The 18,817-nt window shown below is 41.0% G+C and overlaps 1 long non-coding RNA gene across 1 annotated transcript; it reads left to right on the top strand.

Annotated features, from left to right (window-relative positions):
• The first annotated feature begins 17,332 nt into the window (after nucleotides 1-17,332).
• Nucleotides 17,333-18,228, top strand: LOC118750455. The gene is made up of 3 exons (XR_004994395.1): nucleotides 17,333-17,473; nucleotides 17,541-17,722; nucleotides 17,795-18,228. It is a non-coding gene; the product is annotated as an uncharacterized LOC118750455 (long non-coding RNA).
• Nucleotides 18,229-18,817: the final 589 nt, after the last annotated feature.

Below are 18,817 nucleotides of genomic sequence, written 5' to 3'. Positions count from 1 at the left end.
GTAAAATTCACCAAATAAATACATTTTAAAACAGTACAATATACAAAAGTCGTGCATTGTGTTAATCTCGTCATTTTGCCATTGCTCAAAGGCCGCCTAATATTTCAATAATTAAATTTTATATATTTTTGCAATTTATATTTAAATGGATTTTGTCAGAGAATGAGCTATACCTTCACAAAAAAGCAAGAGAAAAATTTTTGGATTAAAAGAACATTGCGAATATGGTAATAATATCACTGGATGATTTATAATGCGGGTCAGTACATACATACATGTTGGTAAATGGTTGTTGTTGTTGTTGTTATAGCGGTTAATAAGCCCCACTCGGGCCGGTTCATCCGTCAACGTTGGCGACTGTTTCAGCAAAGGGGAGGCCCAGGAAGTGTGTGACTTCCACAGGGTATGTCCATAAGGACAGGGGCGTCAGCTGGGTGGGGTTCTCAGGGCATGTGAAGAGGTGCCGAGAGTCATGTGGCGACTCTCCATATGCCGGGTATTGGTTGGGCACATCCAGTGTTGCCATTATTTGTTTTCAAAAAGCACCAAAAACTTGGAAAAAAAGCGTTCTACTACAATAAAAGCACCAAATTTTTTTGAATCAAGGGATGCTTTATTCATAACATAATACCGAAGTACTGCACATTAAAACTAGTATATCTCGAGAAAGTAAATTTGAATCGCATCAAACGAAAATCATACCCTTATTAGAAATGAGCAAATAATTTGATGTTTTATTTATCAAATCAAACCTCAAATATCGCTAAAAACCGTGCTTTGGCACTTTGAGGTTAGGATATCTCAAAATTCTAGTGCTAGAGCAATTGTGAGGCCAGATTTGGATTCAGCACCAAGAAACGCTATGTTTTAATCAGGTGAAAAAAAAAACAAAATTTGTACAAATAATTAGGAAAGAAAAAAGGAAATACTTAACTTACTTGCGTCCTAGCATTTACAACGCGAATAGAATTTAACAAGGTGGGTTTGACACTTCAGCTTTTTATCAATCATGGTTGTATTTTAGTCCATTTAAATTTGTAGATTCTTGTAAATTCAGTGCTGCCACAGCCTTAAATATTTCAAATTATTTCAGGTTTTAACTATCTCGAAGTAATTTTAGTTCAGAAAAAAGAGCTAAAAAAGGTACTTGGCACTAAATAATTTTTATTGGCGTTATAATTTTCAAAAAGCACTAAATCTAGTGCTTAAAGCACCAAGTTGGCAACTATGGGCACATCGTCATTAATCAAGAACGATAGAATACAAGATTGCGCATTCCCGCAGAATGGCATTTGTGGCAACGGGTAAACAAAGAATATGGTGAAGAACAATGAGTTGAGAGTTGTAAATTTGCAGTGAGAAAACGTGTTTTCTTCACGATTCACCAGTTTCTCAAGTCATCTTTGAATAGAGCAAATTAAGCACAACTTTAACAAAAAATATACAACCACTCTTGAAATGTGTTCAAAAGAATAGGTTTTATTAATTAACTATTTATAATTTTTGTGTTTGTATTGCAGGTGCCGTAAAAGTGATAATAAAAAAAATGAAAAAAACTGCATTTGGTGGCTTTACCCCAACGGCTGCTGCAATTCAACACACGACACGACATTTTTATACAGTTTTTATTACAAATAAAACGTTTTTTACTTTAGAACGCACGAATTACTTCGATTTTCACTTGAAAGTACACAATACGTTTGCAATTCGTCTCCTTTTGTTTCTAAACAAAAAGTTTGTTTACGTATTGCCATAAACGTCAAAGTCGGCAAAATTAAAGTAGCGGTTCTCAGGTATGACCCTGCCAGTAATTGGAAGAGGATTTTATCGCCTATCTCCCGGATGTCACTTCTTCGTCACTATGGGCCCTGTCACACGGTCAGTATTTATTGACGTGATCCATGGTGGAATAATAACAAGGTGTTGTCGGTAGCGACGTGTTTGTTGTAATTTTGACAAGATCGGCATGCTTATTTTCAGTGCTGCCGATCTTAATTTTTATGCTACTATTCGTTAGGAAATAGTATCTAAAATGTTCCATTTTAGTAATTCGTTTTATCGCGATTTTTAAAGAACTTGGTGTTTTCAGATGGATATTAGTATTTAAAATTGGTGGATTTGTATGTTTTTTGTCCTCAAAATGTAAAAAATAAAAGATATCGTGGTTATCAATGGAAAAAGACGTACACAAAAATCGTATGGAAAGGCGATTTTTATATTAAATAACTTTTGCTGCATTGTCATAATACTGAGCCAATTGGACTACTGATACACCTGAATAGAGTGACTGCATGGTTAAATTAGGAATTCGCTTATATTATCGATATTTATCTGTTTTAATCTATTTTAAAAATCATTTACACTCTAATAGGAAATTTCCTTGTTTTACCGCCTTTACTTTTTTAAAGTTACAATATATGTCCAAGCTGTGTGGAGCTGCCGATACAAACATATATTCAGGCTTATAAGCCTGTAATTATACATTTTTCTACATTTAATTTGAAATAGTATGCACCAACGGATTAAAAGTAGTAAATAACTAATATCTTTTCTACTACTTTAAAATGCGTTACCGGAATAGACCGGCCGAAAAAGTGAGGTTAAGTAACTGACAACACCTTGTTATTATTCCACCATGGACGTGATCCAAGTATCGCGATATTTATTGACGGTGTAGCATGCAGTATTGATGGATCGTGATCCATATCGCAAAACTCCTAAAAATTTTGAAATCTGGATCACGGATCGCAATACCGTCAATAAATATTGAACGTGTAGCACTTTCAAAACGCGATCCATACATTTCGTCAGTACATCTTTTACTCTCATAATGCGAACATCGGCTCTGCCTTCACCCTCGGGGCTTAAAATCTTTCAAAACAAATAGAACAAATTTTAATTAACATTGGAAACTTTAAAATAATTGTGGAATGCATTATCTGTAAATTATACGTACAAAATAAAAATATTTTCTTGCGTCATAATAAGCGTTCAGCACAAAAATTATGCAAATACTGACGCGATAAATATTGAACATGTAGCATTCGTGCGCGATCCATTAATCCATCAATATGGATCGCGATCCAAATATCGTGATAATTACTGACCGTGTGACAGAGCCCTATTGGAAGTTATCAAAGCGATAGTAACTCATTTCACAAAAACAAAAAACATTTCTGTCGCTCTTCTATCTTCTGAAGAGGAGCTCGGACGAATTTTACTCTTTGAAGTTTTAAAAATTAACAAGGCAAATCTTGAAAGTTTAATCAAGTAAAATTATATTTTTGTTTTCAAAATTTTTTTATTTTTCAGTTAACGTGCAAGCAATCATATTCGAATAACAAATAATAAAATTACGTTTAGATTTTAAACAGATGCGTTATTCGATTTATTATGTCAATGCCTTTTTACCATACATTTTGGAACTGCTTTTTAAAATGTTTAGTTGGAATTTCATAAAATATAAGTGCGTTTGAGCTAGCAATCTAAGCCGAAAGCAGGATGAATATGGCGTAAGTAACTCTGCGGCTTTGGTTGCAAGCTCAGAGGTACCCCAAATTTCCTATTAAGTTTTATATAAAAATCGGCCATGATTTTCACAGAAATGTCGTGTCGAATTAGTAACTTCCGCAATAGAAAATGCTGGCAGGGGAGTTAAGCCTGCTGCAATATTGTGGTGCGGGTCTCCCGAGGCAGACAAAGTTCTGTCTCGTCCACGTCCGGTGGTTGTGTGCCCAGAACGGCATTCACAGGGCGGGAGTCTACATAACTCGAGACTGATTCCCTGTGAATGCCGCTCAGGGCCTGTCGGTAGGCTGAGGGGTCCAGAGGTTATTTAATGAACCTCTGGACTTCGTCCGGCAGTTCGTAGAGATGCCCCCTGACGTGCCTTGGCGAGGGCTCTTCTGCAAGCAGCTGTTTGCTGGGATGGCCACGTCTGTGGCTCCCCACAAGGAACTGCTTGCAGAGCATTATGTTATGCTCCTTGAATGGGAGCATCTGGGCCTCGTCGTGTAGGTGGTGTTGGGGCGTCATCAGGAGGCATCCGGTCGCTGTTCGTAGTGCCGTGTTTTGGCAGGTCTGTAGCTTCATCCACTGCGTCCTGCTAGTCCCAGGCGACCACACGGGCGCTGCATAGTTTAGAACCGGCCGCCCAATTGCCTTGTATGTTACCAACAACGTTTCTTTATCTTTGCCCCAAGTGGTGCCGGCCAGCGACTTGAGGACATTGTTGCGGCTCTGTACTTGGTTGGCAATTGCGGTTGTATGCGCAGAGAAGGAGAGCAGACTGTCGAAGGTAACTCCGAGACTTTTCGGGTTATTCACCGTCGGTATTGTTACGCCATCAACGTGAATACCCAGTTGCAGTCTGACCTCCTTCGTCCAGGTGGAGAATAGGGTTGCCGAGGATTTCGCAGGGGATAGGGCAAGGCTGCTTGCAGTAAAGAAGCGAGAAAGTTCTTCAAGATAACCGTTTACTTTCGTGCACAAGCCAGCAATTTCATTCCCAAATGCCATGATCGAACAATCGTCAGCATAAGAGACAATATTGATACCGTCTGGTGGTTGAGAGGCTTAGAGATGTAATAATTAAACAGTAGCGGGGACAGGACACCACCCTGTGGTATCCCCTGTTTAATTTTACTTGGCTTGCTGGTTTTGTCTCTGAAAATTACTGACGAATGTTGACGACTCAGGTAATTCGCCGACCACCGTTTGAATCCCTGTGGGCGAGAGGAGGCCTCTATGTCTTCTAGCAGCGTTGGTTGACTGAGAGTGCCGAACGACTTGGACAGGTTCAACGCTACTATAAGAGTAATCTCACAGGGGCGGTTTCGGTTAAGGCCACGAGTTATCTGAGTGTTTATAGCGTTAATACCATGTTCTGACCGACATCGAAAACATGTTTTCGTTGGTAAAACTGGTTTTTGACCTAAAACTTGAGTTTTCGTCCATGTAAAACCTGTCAAACGAAAACTAGTTTTCGCTGAAAATCACTTGAAAACTCACGATCCACTCATTCCAATCGGTGTCTGCACTAGTTTTTTTCGATTATTTATCGATGTGGAAGTCATATTTTATCATCTTTAATACGCCATTTCGGATTTATTGTTAATTGGCTGGCAAAAGTAAAATTAGAATGAAAGTAAGAGGTTGCTAATGAAAAGAAAATGAAGGAAAAGCACTTTGGTTTTGTTTTTGTGGAGCAAAACTGTAATCAGAGGATGTAAGAAATGTCAACGAAAACACTGACAGCCAGTGTGAACAGCCTTCAGTCCACAATCCCAAAACATGTTTTAAAAGTGTTTTCGTTGTCGGTCAGAACATGGTATAAGTGCTGTTGTTGTACTATGCACTTTACAGAACCCATGCTGATGCTTCGCTAGGGTCAGGTGGCTCGTGAAATACGGAGTAGCAAGGCCTCTAGTGTCTTCGCTACCGGGGAAAGTAAGGTTATCGGGCGATAAGACTCTCCATTGTTGGCTGGTTTCCCCGGTTTGAGCAGTGCGACCACTCTCCCCATCTTCGATATGTCTGGAATGGCGGGAGTGGCCATAGACCGTTAGGTACGCTACTCCCACAGGACCCAAATTTTTCAGAATCAACATGCATATTCCGTCGGGTCCAATGGCTTTGGAGGCTTTCACCTTCCCGATGGCTACCTTTACCTCACCGCTGGTGAAAACAAGAGGCGCACTTGGTTCTGGCATTTTGTGCAGCCTTCTGGTCAATAGACGTTTGGCTTTATCTACCGGAGGATGCAGAGTAAACTGCCAGCTAAAATAGCTCGCGCATCGCTCCGGGTCCGACAAAGCGTGGTCACCAAAGTCTATTTCGACTCTGTCGTCACGCTTCGTCGGGTTGGACAACGACCTCACGGTTGACCAAAGCTTACTCACACCAGGGGCGAAGTTGCAGGTGGTCAAATGCTCTTCCCAGTTCTTCTGCTTATGTACATTCACAAGTGGCCGAATCTCCGAATTGAGATCCCTGATACGGGGATTTCCGGGATTGGCCTAACGAAGGTTGTCACACTCATTGGTTAGAACAGCCGCTGCAGCAGGAAAGTTCGGACGTGGATCCTTAATACATCCTGCTGGGATGAAGCGAGCTGCAGCAGCAGTGACAACGATGCGGAATTTACGTTCACCTATGTGGACGTCGGTTGATATGGGTAGTGCAGTGAAGGCGCTTTCAGTAACATCCGCGAAGCTTTTCCAGTCAGCTTTGGAAAAACTGACATAGGTCCGGTGATTCGCGGAAGCACACTCGGCAGGTGTATCAATCGAGATAACTATGGGCAGATGATCTGATGCTAGGGTTAGCATAGGTCGCCATGATACGCTGTTGATCAGACCAGCGCTGACAATTGTTAGATCTGGCGAGCTGCAGCAGCTGCCCATAATCCTGGTGGGTGGGTCGTCGTTCATTGTGCAGAATGTCGAGTCGTCTATCTGCTCAGCCAGATGTATTCCCCTACAATCATTTGACAGGCTTGAGTGCCAAAGATCGTGGTGCGCGTTAAAGTCGTCAACTACCATACGGTTTTCACCTCTGAGTAGCGCACCTATTTCAGGGCAATATTCCGCCGGGCAGCTGGTGACAGGGGCATGTATACGTTAAATATTTCGAGCTCAACGTCGCCTGACCGGATAGCAATACCCTGACATTCTAGGATGGTATCCCTGCGGTCGATGTCTGCTTCAAAAAGACGATACTGCACGGTGTGGTGCGTGATGAACGCTAAACCTCCACCATTGTCTCGCTCGCGATCTCGACGGTGCACGTTTTATCCGGCGCAATTGAACAAGGTTGAATTGCCGTGCAACTTCGTCTCTTGGACCCCAGCTATTAATATTCCATGCCTTCCCATAAAGACAGTTATCTCCTCGATCTGGACTGACAAACCGAGCAGATTGTTGAAGGGACTAGGAGTTGCCGGCGGTGGTGTGGGCTATTGTGTTAGTGTGTGTATCTCTTGTTGTGTTGTGTTGGGGTGTAGGTGTGTTGGTTGCGTGCTGCAAGGGCGGGTGGTGGTTTGCCGTGGAGGCGGTCCGGTTCACACAGCATGGGGCCACGAACGACGTGGTCCATTGCCGGTGCGTACGTAGCCGCGAGCAGTTGCGAAGGTGACTCTACCCGTCACAGGCATTGAACCTGGCCGAGGTGGAGTTTGTGTGCAGTCGTATCTGGCATACGCAGCAGGTGTAAGTTTCTGGCCCTGGGTTGGACTCAAGGCCAGCCCTGAGCAGAAGGGTACGGAGCAGATGTAGCCCTAGAATAGAGCAACGTTTGACGGATTTCGCTGACCTAACCGGGGTTAGATCGCCGAAATAACAGCCCTTGTTAGGGTAAAACCCGAGTAATTCCGGTACGTAGAACCGGCTGTCGTGGGAATGTGTAAATGGTCCTATGAATTTGTTGAATGAGTAGATGTTTTTTCAGGGTTTCATTTAGAATAAAATGTTTAACGATATATGTCGCTGTATCGAGTTTTGTTCTCTTAAATATCGAAAGAATCGAGTAGGGCGAATATCGACACTTGTGAACTTTCAATTATAGTGGCCATACACGACGAACATGTGCGCGCGCATGCTTACTTTGCGGTGCATGTTCATCGTTTGTGGGGCGGTTCAGGAGCATACTCCCCAAAAATCAAAAACTTCTGATTTTCAGTGAGCATGCTCGTCGTTTGTTGCGTGTTTTGCGAACATTGCATTGGAAATAAAAGCAACAATCTCATTTTGTATTGATGCTTGCATAGAAATACAAATTTGGTGGAGTAAATCGATACATTGATGTTTCGATGCATCAGAAAAACTAACATCGATGCTAAAATACATTGCCAGAAAAACATCGATATATCGATGGTTTCCGATGTTTCAAAATTTGTTAAGCTTTGGTTTCCCCGAAAAGTGGTGCCGTCATATTACGACTGTATCATACCGAACGCCATTCTTAATGCTAATAGCGGTACCGCTTTTACGTAAAGCTAAATGGATTTAACGTAACTTTTCGCTTTTATGTTGTATAGGCATTCATTGCTTCTCACAAAGTTTATTAGGACTTCATCCTTGTTAAGGATTCCACTTAACCAATTAATAACATTGCTCACTCTGGCAGCACAATCTTTGCATATTCTTTCATTTATCTTCGTACTAATTGCTTTCAGCAGTTTAAATACCGAATTTACTCCAACTGTGCTGTGAATATGAAATTTTGTTGTAATTGAATTTGAAAACGGTTTAGCTCTCTTATGTACACATGTATATATACACCTACTTCAGGTGGCCGTTTTTCAGTTTTTTCCTTTGACACAGCATCTTCGGTCTTAAGGAAAGTTCGCGAATATATTGTATTTTGCCATACTATGTTACGCAATCAAATATTGGTTTAATTGTATGCTGCTGCGTATATGCTGCTTTAGATTGATTTTCAATCATAATAAATTGCCGATCTACAGTCCACAAAATACTTTGGTCCCTCGAACCGGATCAGTGGCTTGGAATCTACTAAAAACTATTCAACTGAAGGGCGTGGAATTACTGCAGTTCATTACACACATTCACGGCTAACATATCATCATGAGTGACGGCGAGGGCAGTACGGGCGAGGGCTCCTTAAAAAGCAAGTCCACACCATCACAATCTCGGCTCGCAGCACAGCCCCTGCCATCACATTCACCAACACGAGTGGTGGCATCAATACACGGTCAACATCACCAATGAATCAACTACCAGCGGAGCTGTTATTTAAAGTGGCATCTCAGAAATCTCGGCTCAACTCAATGAGTGATCTTTTAGATCAACTTCCCAGTGACACGAACGGTACAACTCTGTGTGATGTGCAAGTGTGGGCGACGCAACTGGAGGAATTGCACAAAGCGTTTACAAAAGATCACTCAGTAGCTGAAGTTACATGGCCAGCTTCTATGGCAGATCACGAGTACTTCTCTAAATCCTATCAAACGACGGAGTGTAAACTTTATATGGCAGCGAAACTCAAACTGGGGCGTTTACGGGAAACGCTTACACCATTAGCAAGCTCATCACCTTCACCGCGTGTTGTCAACAACGATACACGGTTCACTAAACTTCCAGACATTCAATTGCAAAAATTCAGCGGAGAATATGCAAAGTGGCCAGAGTTTAAAGGTCAAACTTGAGAGCTTAATAAAATCTGATCAGCGCCTAAGGGAACAAGACAAATTCCATTACCTTAGGAGCTGCTGCACAGGACCTGCAACTCAACTCATTGCAGCTCTTCCATTCACCGACGAATCTATGGGAGTAGCATGGGATCTTCTCACAAATCGCTACGAAAACAAACGGCACATCATTCAAGAATATTTAGACAAATTGATTAACATCCAACCGGCGCTTCCAAAGCATGCAGCTTCTCTAAACAAAGTTCTAACCACGGTTACTGAAGTCACTAAGGCTCTTCAACTTCTCGGGGCGGGTCACAACATGTGGGAATGCTTTCTGGTAGACTTGGTTCAGCGGAACCTCGACAGGTCATCCCGTGAGGGCTGGGAGAATTCCCTGGGAGCATCAACCACATATCCATGTCTCAAGGATATTGAGTCTTTTCTCACCGCAAGAGTAAGAACTCTTGAACGAGTTGAAGCGGCTTCATCATCTACGAAGTCAGCGATGACTCCTAAATCAAAAACTACGGTTGCAGCACACCAAGTGATTCAGCAAGTACCTCATCAAAAACAACAGCGGTCTTGTGACATGTGCAAGGAGAATCATTTCATTGTAATGTGTCCGTGCATTGGACAAAACATCACGCAGACAGGTGGTCATTACGAAATCATTATGCTACAACTGCCTTGGGCCACATTCAGCCCGGGCATGCAGGTCCAGCCAACTTTGCAAAGAGTGCAACGGTAAGCATCACACCATGTTGCATGACCCAACGCGGCCACCTCCATCCACGGTTTCAACATCCGGACAGTCACCACAATGAAGGTACGCCCCCTTCGTCGAGTTATCAACCTGTCACGAGAAAGCACGGGACAGTGTAATTTTGACTTCTTCGGCACCCACATCCTCTGAACAGTCTGGCATTAGATCAACTTCTATGAAGGCAAATACATCAAATGGCACAGTACCCGGCACAACATCGAAGGAAAATTCGGTGGTTCCAGCAAACCAAGTTACATTGCTTGCGACTGCATTAGCTCACGTCAAGTCGCCAGTAGTAAGTCACACAGTTAGGTTGCTCATTGACACAGGCTCTCAACTATCGTTTGTCACGGAACAAATTGTGAAAAGTCTACGGCTTCCAAGACAGCAATCCAACGTTAGCATCTTAGGAATTGGAGGCCAAAAGGCATTAAAAACAAGGGGACGTGTCTCTGTCACTTTGTCATCTATGCACAAAAATGTGAGTGTCAAAATTGACGCTCATGTATTGAGGACTATCACGGACCCTTTGCCATCAGCTGAAGTGCATGACATAGAATGGCCTCATCTCAGCAATTTGCAATTGGCTGACCCTGACTTCAGATTATCAAGAACCATCGACAACCTCATCGGAGCGGATCATTACGGTCAAATCATCATGCCCAATGCTCATGCTCAAGCACACGTCTGCGAGCCCGGTGGCCCAATTATCAATCTTCGGGTGGTTGGTGCTTTGGTCCTGTTACTTCCACAGACGTACAACCATTCAAAGCCCACCAGGTGACATCGAAACCTGAGAATGAACAACTCCAGGAGCTGATTACCATCATCAGAACACACCAGAAGAAGATGAATGTGAAGCACATTTTAAAACGACGCACTTACGAGATCCGCAAGGGAGATATATTGTTAGGCTTCCTTTGAAATTACCCTCAGAAAACCTGGGCCAGTCCCTTGACATCGCTCAACGGTGCCTTCATCGGACAGTCGCAAGATTGCAGAGCAACAGTGATTACAAACTACTCTATGACCAATTCATGAGTGAGTATGAACGTCTTGGCCACATGGTGAGGGCACCTAATCTTGCAACACCATGGTCACCTCACTATTATCTGCCCCACCATGGCGTGCTAAAACCAGAAAGTCCCACCACCAAAATGAGGGTGGTTTTCAACGGCTCCAGTCCATCATCTTCTGGGCTTTCGCTCAATGACATCATGCACACCGGACCAAATTTGCTTCTCAATATCGCCGATGTCCTCATTTGGATACGGCTTCATCGGTACATTTTCGCAACGGACATCACTAAAATGTATCGGCAGATTAAAGTACATCAAGACGATTGGGATCTTCAGCGGATTTTGTGGATAAATGAACATCTCGAAGGTACCTTATCAACTAACCACAGTGACTTACGGCATAAAATCAGCACCATTTTTAGCTGTACGGGCACTCCTGCAACTCGCTGAAGATGAAGGACACAGGTTTCCTTTGGCTGTCTCATCAATTACCCACGGGCGGTATGTTGACGACATCTTTGGTGGGGCCGACACTATCAAAGAACTACACAAAAAGGCGTTCCAGTTGAAAGAGCTATGTCACGCGGGCGGATTCCCACTTGCAAAGTGGCACTCTAACAACATCGAATTAATGCAAGCGATACTTTCAAAAAATGATTTATCCGACCTAGTTATACTTGACGATTGTGCAACAAAAATACTTGGATTAAGGTGGCATCCTTGAGAGACAGCTTTAAATTCACATGCCATCCTGCTACTCGGCACAAATCAATCACGAAGAGACACATATTATCTGAAGTGGCTCAGATATTCGACCCACTCGGCTTCATTTCACCGGTCATTATCACTGCTAAAATCTTTCTACAAGAGCTATGGCTACATAAAGTAGGTTGGGATGATACACTTTCATCACAACTCTCATCAAGGTGGTTTAGCATCAGAGAAGAACTTAGCAGTCTGGCGAACATTTCAATTCCACGGTGGCTACGTACAGATTAAAGTTCAACCGCTACCATCCACGGATTTTCGGATGCTTCTCAAATAGTAATGGCGGCTGCAGTATATATTACCGTCAATTCACCCTCCACAGGCTAGGTGACGTCACTAATCTGCGCAAAGACGAAGGTAGCACCTCTTAAACGGCTGACCATTCCAAGGATAGAACTAACGGCAGCGCTGATACTTACACAACTCACAAAATATGTCCTAGCTACGGTTCAGTTGGACATAGAAAAAATTCATTTGTGGACGGATTCGGAAGTAGTTCTCACGTGGGTCAAATCTCATCCTTCCCGGTGGAAAGATTCTGTTAGGAACAGAGTCTCTCAAACTCAAGAGATTCTACCAAGTGCGCATTGGCAGCATGTTCCCGGGTCACAAAATCCGGCGGATTGTGCATCACGGGGGATCACCACATCACAGTTATTACACCATCCTCTCTGGTGGAGAGGACCAACTTGGTTGCGAGAGGACCTCTCTTTATGGCCTTCTCAATCAGCAGGCTCAGACGCAGAAAGCTTACAAGAGGCTCGCCCTGGCGTAGCATCCATGATTGCGGCTGCAAAACCTGATTACCCTTGGGATTTAATTCACAGGTATTCTTCACTAACTCAATTAATGCGTATTACTGCTCTTTGTTTTAGAATTCTTCGTCGATTACGAGGAAAATTATCTAATTGTCCAGTGACAAACATCACCGCGGTAGATCTTGAACAGGCCAAACGCTTTTGGATTCAAGAAACTCAAAGGGTGTACTTCTCAGCAGAGTTGAAAACTCTTAGAAGCGATTCAACATTTCACGGCAATCATCCATTCAATCGACTTACTGCATTTATAGACACTCACGGTATCATCAGAGTCGGAGGTAGACTAAGAAACTCCAACCTTAATTATTCAGAAAAACACCCGGCTATTCTTCCTCATCATTCTCAACTCTCGTCACTTATCATCGGCTTTTCGCACCAGCGCACCTTCCACGGCGGCACACAGCTAACTGTGGCTCACCTCAGACAGCAATATTGGATCATCGGAGAGCGGGCGCCTGTCAAGTCCCATGTGTTGCGTTGTGTTGTGTGTGCTCGTCAAAGGGGGATCCGTGCTCAGCAATTGATGGGCCAACTACCTCTTTCGCGAGTTACACCTTCGCGACCATTTGCGCACACTGGAGTGGACTACGCCGGACCAATAAATGTCAAAAGTTGGAAGGGTAGAGGATCCAAATCATACAAAAGCTGGATTTGTGTGTTTGTGTGCTTTTCAACCTCGGCGGTTCATCTTGAAGCGGTCACCGACTATTCATCAAATGGCTTTATAGCAGCTCAAGGCCACTAGAAGCCATAAGTGATGATCCTGAAGACGTGTCAGCTCTCACGCCCGGACATTTTCTCATCGGTAACGCTCTCACCACTTTACCAGAACCATCACTGACATACCTATCAACCACAAGGCTACAGCGGTGGCATCATATCCAACAAAGGGTGCAACAATTCTGGTCTCAGTGGTCTACTCACTATTTACAACGCCTTCAATCAATCTCAAAATGGTATCATCCTAACAACGACATTAAAATTGGATCGATTGTACTGCTAACTGATGAGCGATTGCCGCCGTGCAAGTGGCCTCTAGCAAAGGTAATAGATCTCCACCCTGGAAAACACAACCTTACTCGGATAGTTACAATCAAGACGGCAACAACAACTTTAACCCGACCAATATCTAAATTGCCAGTGCTTCCAGTTCCTTTCAATGAAGAGCATCGCCACAACGGTTGTGCTGGCGGGCGGAAATGTTAAGGATTCCACTTAACCAATTAATAACATTGCTCACTCTGGCATCACAATCTTTGCATATTCTTTCATTTATCTTCGTACTAATTGCTCTCAGCAGCTTAAATACCGAATTTACTCCAACTGTGCTGTGAATATGAAATTTTGTTGTAATTGAATTTGAAAACGGTTTAGCTTTCTTATGTACACATGTATATATACACCTACTTCAGGTGACCGTTGTTCAGTTTTTTCCTTTGACACAGCATCTTCGGTGGCATGCGGTCTTAAGGAAAGTTCGCGAATATATTGTATTTTGCCATACTACATTAAAAATAAAGATTCATTTCGTTACGCAATCAAATATTGGTTTAATTGTATGCTGCTGCGTATATGCTGCTTTAGATTGATTTTCAATCATAATAAATTGCCGATCTACAGTCCACAACAATCCTCTTCGGCCATCCATGCACTTTCCACTTTATTATTCAAAATTCATAGAAATGTTTATTTATTGCTTTTATTTTGGTCAAAAGAATTGTAAAAAAATTTTCTAATACACCGCTAAAATATGACGTTGCTATAAAACGTTGATAAATAGTTGTACACCATCACTTTTGCCGTCAGAAATATTACGGTGCCGTCAAATTACATTACGGTGTGTATTGCCCTCATCTTAGTTGACATCTTGCAATATTTACATGGCAACGTTTTTGGCAACGTAAAGTTGCGACCGCTCTTTTATGTTACCACTTTCGAGGAAACCAAAGCTTTAGGTTGTAGTCACATTAAGGGCTGGTTACTTAATGTAGAAGCTCCGGTTAAATACAACGACTGCTTTATCGATCGCATGTTATTTGTATGATGTCGAAAACGTCGCTATTGATGTTTAACCGGCATGTAGTGATAACCAGACATTGAACAACCGGCCCTTAAAGGAAATTTTAATACTTTTCAATTCCGACTCTCTGTAATTCAATTAGGAAAGTACTTAGGCTGCGTTTCTCCAAACTCATTTAAGTGGAAATTAACTTCAATTAAATTTTTTATTTAATTATCATTTAAATTATTTTCAGTTTCAATAAGCTTTTTATTTAAGTGAATAAAAAGTGGTTGTAAAACAAACTTGGCCAGCGAAAGATTTCATTTGTACTGAGAGCTTTTGAAAGCTTTGGCACGCTGTGTTGTAAGCTGGGCTGGTGTACAAGTAAGCAGCAGATACACAAAATTGCGGTGTGTGTATATTGGTCAGCTAATTAAACGTGTAACAACTCTGAGTGTGGTTATTCTGATTTAATTTTTATTTAAGAGCATATGTCACTTAAATCAATATTAAAAACAAATTAAAATAGATTGGTGAAACTCAAAATTCGAAAATTAAAGTAATTTTCACTTAAATGAATCTGGTGAAACGCAGCCTTACATATGGATGTATTTCCCTGTATTTATTTACAATTCCTTTACCCTTCCTATAAATAGAATAAAAATGCATGCCGTCGAAAGTTCGCTGAGCCTTAAGTTCCAAGGCCCAATTTCGTTGAAATTTCAACGGGAACCAGGCCTTTTTTTAATGATTAAGTAAGCAGTTTTAATATCGAAAGATAAGAGTAAACTCGGAATTTCTGAATGCTCTCCAAAAAAATAAGTACTAAAATTCATTGTCAGACAAAAATTTTAGGAGCACAATGGGTAGGTTGAATTCAAGTCTGAGTCACACTTAAGTCGATGTTAAAATATCGCTGAAACTTGCATCGATGTATCGTCAATTTAGCGATTTAAACTTGATATACAGTTCAATGCGAGCGTGAGCGTGAACGTTCGCAAAGGCAAAGAATTCCATTTGTATTCTTATGGACGCTCACACACATCTGTCAAAACTTGCCGCTCACATGCGAATGCTTTGAGTGTGAGCTCGAAAAAAAGGCATATTATGCATTTTAAATTAGTTTTTAATTTTAATTATCTATCTTTTCATATCTCAACTATAGCAAAAAGTTGAGTAATAACGAAGATATTGGTCAAAATAAAAAGTTCACGCTCACGCTCGCATTGAACTGTATATCAAGTGTTAGGAAATTGTAAACATCGATGGCAAACATTGAATTTTGAACCGATATTATCGATGTTTCAAAAATATCGATGCATCGTTTGAATCCCATGCTCGCAGCCCTGCAAGAACCCTGCAAAAATCACGACTACTCCATGCATGCGTGTAAAGAGTACTCCCTAAGGACCAAAGAGTACTCCAAAATTAACCGCAATTCATATAAAAAATATGGTCCAATTAACATTGCGATGTCCTAGGGCAGGACCATATACTCCATCCCTGCATTACATCAGAGTAGCACAAAACTACTCCAACATATTAACAATGGGCATTGTTGTTATATTTTTTCGTTTGTACCCGCTTTTGTTCTTCACTTCTCAAATGCTTTTTCGAAATTAATAAAAACCAAGACAAAAATTAAAAATTACATGTTGCCTCTGACGGTATTCGAACCCGAACATGCTGGGAGCTAAGAACTAACAGCGAGCATCTCTACACGTTCAGCTACAGCCAGACATGCAAATGTGCTTTCAAATGCTCAACTTCAATCACGTTTCGTTAAAACACGAGCAGTGATCGGATAACAAACAACAAGCTGGCGCAGAGACACGAGTTGGTCCGCTACAGCATGACAGAGGAACACTTTTGTAAGTACTCCAATTTACCACAAACAGACTACATGGTCCAACGATTTTTGCAGGGAAGCCTGACCTATGATTATCGGTTAAATTATTGGGAAAACTGACTATAACTTTTCGTCAGTTTAGCGGTTAGTTTTGTATGGGCTTGGGGAAAAAAGTGACCACTTCTCTGGGCGTGTGATAGTGCATCGCTTTCTTGCACACACACGGGCGCATTTGCCTTACAGTAGGTTCATTCCTTATCTTTTTGGACTAAAATCTGAAAAGTGTCAAAATGCCAGAGCGTAAGCAAAATGCGCTCACTAAAAGAGAATAACAGGAAAAGTAAAGGAACGCAAAAAATCAAATTTTTAGTCCAAAGAATGGCAACAACAAAACTAACGTCAAATAAGAACAGAAATATATGTACAAAACACATTCACACAAGCACAAGCACAATAAACACTTGCTATATCAATTATTTTTTGCCTTCTTCCAATTTCAATTCATTTCTTTTACTTTTTAGATTATTCTCACTTTTAGCGTATTCTTTAATTTCCGTTAATTTAAATTCAGTTGAGTTTGACACTTTTCAGGATTTTGCCAGAAAAAATTCTTCTGACTAAATCTGACTACTTCGGACTGATGAGAGTCACTCTCACTGAATGTTGCTCTCTCATTTTTGCTGTCATTTCCGAGTTAAGGAACGCTTTTTGGACTAAATCTGACTACTTCGGACTTTTTCTGACTATTTCTGGGAGATAAGGAACGCTCCTAGTATGTTCACTCGCTCACACATGTCATCTAGCTGGTGATGTACAAGTGAGTTTAGCGATGAAACTATTGGGAAAATATCGCGATAATCAGGGCTGTCATGGAATCCAATTGTTGTCGGAATTGGATTTGAAAACGACAAAAAAATTATTTTGGTGTCATGAAATCCAATGTTATCGGTTTTATGTTCAAATCGGAATTAGTGTCGATTTTAGGTGTCACAGAAATCAATAATATCGATTTTGCTATCGGAAACAAACCAAGCAGCTAACAGCTCTTGGATTTCATTTGTTTATTAGTTTTTCTTACTTCCAGTTAGACATTTTATAAAAATGTGAGTAAAAGAAGGTTTATTTTATAAAAATAATAATTAATGTATTCATATTTTTATTCATAACTAGGGGAAAGCATAAAAATGCAACTCAAAACAGCATTATCGTGGAATTTATGGAGAAATATCCAGATATTGCGAGAGGCTTTACAAAGCGGGATAAACCAACTGTTGATGCCCTTTGGCAACAGTTTAGTTGAGTCGCTGAACAGTGCAGGTCCACCACAAAAGGATACCAATGGATGGAAAAAAGTAAAGCATAATTGGTGCTATAAATTAAATCGTGCCTTAAACTTACACTGTTTTTTATATACATATGTATAGACGTGGACGGAGTAGAAAAGTGACATAAAAAGAAAGCTCGCACAAAACAAAAGCGAGTCTCGAGCAACTGGTGGAGGACCCTTTTCTAAGCACCAACTAACGCAAACGGAAGAGACAATAGTGCGACAGATAAACTGGGAAGCGTTTGAAACAATTTCTCGATGAAGACAATGAGAGAAAGCTCGAAATAAATGAAAAATTGAACGAGCTAATTAAGATTGAAAAAGAAAACGACAGTAGCCTCAGACGAGTGTATAGAGCCATAAAAAAAAGCAACGAATCTGTCGCGATTGCAGTAATTGAGCTCAAGGATGAATTTGTCCGTATTAATACAGGTGTTTTGCGAGCGATACAGGAAAAAAACGAAATAAAAGAAAAGCAACTCGAGCTCGAACTCCTAAAGTTTGATTACGAAAAACAGAAAGAAAAGTAATTTCCCTTTTAAAAAATGTCAAAAAAGTGTTGGTTGTGGTCGTTATAGTACCTAAAAATGTGCCTTATTTTATTGTTATAAATAGTTATATATAAGTTTTATATAAGTTTTACAAAAATGTATTTACTTATTAAATGAATTTTTGTTTTGTTTTAATGAATATATATGCGTGTTTTTTAAATAAATAAATGTGTTTTTTATTTTTTAATAAATAAATATTTGAATTTTTATTCAGTTGGTTTGCTATAAACTGTTGGCTATTTCATCCCTCATCCTTTTACCTTCACTTTGCAGTGTTGCGTTCGGTGGAGATTCAACATTTTCATCAGTATCATTTGATGGTAAAGTAATACTGTCGTCGTTATATTCCACGTTGTAGTTTCTGCAGATATTGTGCAGCGCACAGCAAACATTTATAATTTTCACCACTTTTTCTGGCCGATAGTGCAAGGTGATCAATAAGCAGCGAAATCGGCTTTTCAGCACTCCTATTGTTCGCTCCTCAATATTTCGAGCGATGAATGGGCCAAATTGAACTTATATTCTTTGGAGTTGTAGCGTGGATCTCTGTATGGTGTTAATAAAAAAGG

This window comes from Rhagoletis pomonella, unplaced genomic scaffold (assembly GCF_013731165.1).
Source record: "Rhagoletis pomonella isolate Grant_MI unplaced genomic scaffold, Rhpom_1.0 Rhpom_scaffold_00246, whole genome shotgun sequence".
In the NCBI taxonomy this organism is placed as follows: domain Eukaryota; kingdom Metazoa; phylum Arthropoda; class Insecta; order Diptera; family Tephritidae; genus Rhagoletis; species Rhagoletis pomonella.
The sequence above is the reverse complement of the archived record's forward strand: the minus strand, read 5'-3'. Positions and strand labels throughout refer to the sequence as shown.